Raw genomic sequence first — 4634 nt, 5'->3', positions numbered from 1 at the left:
AAGCCTGCATCAACAAAGAGTAACATGATTGCCTGAGTTACTCTATATATAAACTACAACGAGGTAATCTTAAAAAATAGACGCGACTCAAAGTAGATATATTATATTGTATTTCCATGATGATATGCTTTGCACGAAACAGTTGAAAAAAACCAACACATATCTACTTAGATATTGAAAGTGCTATATATAAGGCTAAGACGATCTATTTAATATCTAAACATTTTACTTAATTAATGTAGCAGTACGCAAGGTACTGGATATATGAAGTTGAGATTAGACCACATTGTGTTTCTACAGTGTAAGATGATTACGTATCTGTGTTTTTAAAACTGTACTGAAAAGAGATTTATTGAATAAGTTCGGGATGAAGTTATTAAAACACATTAATTCAGGGAGGACCTAAATTTGTCCACCTCTCACCTTCTAGTATAGCTGTATTATAACAGTATTATCACATTTTCAGGAAGTTCATGTGGGAGGAAAAAGTTGGTCTCTAGGTTGTAGTGTGTCTTTGAAGTTGTTAATTTTGAAACACCTGCACGTGAACGAAGAGCGATCATTAAATATCGCAGCTACAAGTCGCATTCGCTTTGTGCAATTTTAGTAAACACGTTTTTCGCATAAAAAGGTCGCTTAATCCCCGCCGCCGTTTTCAATCATACTGTAGGTTAATATTTGCCCATAACATCATCATATATTAGAGGTAGGAATATATTTAAAATAGCCGACAAGAAAAGTATCTTTGGTTGACTCCAGTTTTGCACCGTCTTAATTATTTACAGTGGTGTAATTGTTAGTTTAAAAAAATAAGATTATATGCTTCGACAAATTTAAACACAAAGAAATGCTTATGAAATAGACTAAAAACGGCCGTCATATATATCAATAAGGTGTGTGCAGCGTCTGCGTCATCACCAAGAATCAGTATCTAGCCGCACATGGAGAAAGGATGAATACACTAAATAATAAAGCATCCGCCGGGACGTTATTGTACAAATCCTGAAATTCAACAATTCAATGCTGGCAAATCACCTACACCGTGCTCTATGCCAATAAAAAAAGTCAATCTGACGGCTTATCATTACCATATATGTTACTCCAAATACAACGATTCATCTTTGGAGAACAATATATAAAATTACATTTAACAAGAGAGCTTACCCACTATTTGTCATCTTTGTCCATATCTGAGAAAATAATGAAAGTACAGTTTGGAAATTTACCTTAGTTTAACACAGTCAAACTACTTTACAACTTTACCCATTTGATGTGTATTTTGGGGACCTTTCAAAAATGCGATGTGGTAGTAAAATGAATGGAGTAATATACTTGTGTCTTTTGATATTTTTGAAATTCCGAATATTAAAATTATATAGATCTAAATGTTTGATTTATTTCCAAAATGTACTGTCAACAAATTTTAAGGCATTTGCAAAATAACAAATGGCAGTTAAACTGTTTTGTTCAAGTCCATACCTTATATTCTTCCCTATCTTTACCTTCTACAGTTAATATCCTACCTACATCATAGGATTTGTCTTGGCATCTACATATTTGAATTGAAAATGATTGTTTTTGCGCCAGATATCGCCACTTCAGTACTTCTCCTTTTCTTTTGTCTTCTCTTTTATTTCGGCATAAATTCAAGCATAAATTCAGATCGTGACACTTGCCCAGTAGTCATTTTTGTATATATAATGTGAGATGTTCGTGGTTCCATATTTTAAAAGTTTCAAGATTTATTAAGAACATGAATCCAAATTATACCTGAAAAAAATGGACGGGGCTGAAGTAAGACCGGCCTATCTTATCTATACTAATCTTGTTGAAGCTGATCTTTTAGAGCAATTTGTCTGTGTATAACAGTCTTATAGAACAATCTCTGAACATTTCATAAAAAATGTTTATCCTTCAAAACTTCTAAACAGACTGTTTTTGTTTTGCAATATTTGTTTTTACTTTTAAGTCATACACGTTTTAATTTTTATTATGTAATAAGTGAAAGAATTACTGGCCGTGAAAGCACGTGAGGTCGGATATCTGGGCATTTTTCCTTGCACGCACCTGTTCATGCATAGCAACAAAGTCGAAGATGACGGTTGCCGCCATTTTTGTCTACAGAGCATTGAGCGAGGTCCGTGTAGTATAAGCATTCATTTCGAAAATGTACGAAATTGGAATTTAAGAAGTTACATGAAATGCATCACTTTTTTCTTGCATATTTCCTAAATTACTGGATAACGCCACGTATGTGTGAGTTTTGAAATCTACCCTTACCTTTTATCTTTTGTCCTACCTGAACGATATTGCTACTGAGTCAAGTCTGAACTCATGCATTTATGTACGTACACTTTTACATTCAGTTTAATTTGTTCAGGTGACGGTAATTTGAGGCAAACCATTGAACGTCTTATATTTAAATGTTGAATGAAATTTAAAGTATCTTATAGTAAACATTGTTTGGGATAAACGTCATATATTCAGTCCTTTAATTCACACATAGTTTCATGAAAACCAATTTTTATTATACCCGTCATTTTATCAAAGTAAATACAAAAACAATAAACACGAGGTTTCAATATCATTACACAGTTATCAAGATAAATCATATGTCACCTTGGTGATTTTGGTATCCTCACCCCATACACACACACTCCCAACCCCTGACTGATCTTTTTCGTCATATCCAGGATGTAATTGGACTAGGTAATAAGATCTCCAGAATTTCTTTGATGTACGTACTATACCGAATTAAGCTCTTAGGCAATATTGAAATAACATTATTTAATTTAAGACTGCATAGCATAATTTTCTTCTTCTACGGGACAGGTGAAAAAACACACAATAAAAAAATAGGGACAGACATATAGGCAGCCATGTGGTTAATTTTCTAACATCTGATAAACAATTGAATGTGAGGAATTTCATGGAATATATTTGTAAAATGATGTTTTGCAAAAAATTGTAAAATATCAAAATTTTCAAATTTTATTCAATTATGAGAAGGTTTATCAGATAACATCATTATCATTTTGCAATGTAAGGCCATCGGTACAAATAGTTAAGTGTTACGTGCAAATTTTCTTGAACCAGGAAAAATACTAAAAATTATTTATCACCGGCGGTATATGGCAGTACACATATTTTTTTTTACATCAAATTGTATATAAAAGTTAATTCATTTTTAATTAAGGTAAATTTAATGCAATAGCTGCAATATTAGTTTTGAAGTCTGCGATGATATTTGAATTGGTAAGTAAAGTATTTTATTTACACAAAATTGTCAAAGGGAGAGTTTAACATCTTTATCAAATGTTTCTTTTTTCCAATAAATTGAATAAACTGAAGATGAAAATATGGCACGTAATATCTGTATTAAACTGGCATACAATGGCCTAGCGCTTTCTAACAGGTGAATGGATCTGTAACCATGGATAAAATCTTAAGATTTATATTTTAACTTCTACAGTCAAATCTTATCATATAATGTTCGTAACTTTCAACTAACATTATATGACATCAATGACACAAAGAAGTGATTCTTTTAACGAAACATTAAAACTTTTCCGATGGGATATGAAAAAAAGTCAACGAAATAAACACAGTATTATGTCTTATTTAATGGATAAAAAACATTACTGCCTACACCACTAGTAAAATTGAACATGTCTGGATTATATGCAAATGATAGCAAACTCAGTTGGATTAAGTAGTTCAGGAAAGACATTGAAACGTGTAACACTCAGACAAAAAATCTTGGATACACATAGGCGTAGGAGCGAGTTTAACTTTAGGGGGGGGGTGTGGGCGGGGGGGGGGAGGGGGGGCAAACCTTTACGCGTTGAACTGTCTGCAGTGTAACTTAATCGGTCAAAATATGTATTGTTCTAATCAAGCCTGCCATTTTTTTACAGTCTTCGGTTGAAGCCCTGAATATACAATCAGAAAGCGCTGCATTTGTCTAATTGTGACATAAAGTTGTGGAAATATTATTTCCCTTGAACAGACAATGAAAAATGTAAATACATAACGTTTACATGCGTAAACAGACTAAAAACCTACATCGCTTTTCCAGACGCTCAAACCGAACTGTATGATGCACTCGGTATTATCTCTTTTTATAAAACATACAATCCTTGGCGCGTACGAGGTTTCAATACTCATCTTACAGAAAGAGACAAGTCAGAACGCAAGAAAAGGCCAAATACAAATCAGAAATCAGGTTGAAAAGAAATATAATTTATTATGATACTAAATTAATGTAATATTAGACTGCAAGTTATATCTCTTTTCCAAGCTTCGGCTTAAACTGCTCTATTATATAAGTACACTAAATGGACGCTATGATCCCATAGGACCAGAAAATATAACTACACGTGCCGTATATTATTCAAATTGATAGTGGGACTAAATGTTTTATTCTGTTCTGATACAACTAGTACCTGTGTAGTTTCTCACACCATCTGGCCAAAATTTTGAAATTCTATATAATCTAATAGATTGAGCCTTTAGCCTACATAAAGTTAACTAATATAACGATGCGGTTTGGTAAATCTGTTACTACTTTAATTCTAGTTAATTGTTTAAAACAATTTACTATAAACGAGTCAATAAAAATAACTGAGACTATA

This window comes from Mercenaria mercenaria, chromosome 9 (assembly GCF_021730395.1).
Source record: "Mercenaria mercenaria strain notata chromosome 9, MADL_Memer_1, whole genome shotgun sequence".
Classification (NCBI taxonomy): Eukaryota; Metazoa; Mollusca; class Bivalvia; order Venerida; family Veneridae; genus Mercenaria; species Mercenaria mercenaria.
The sequence above is the reverse complement of the archived record's forward strand: the minus strand, read 5'-3'. Positions refer to the sequence as shown.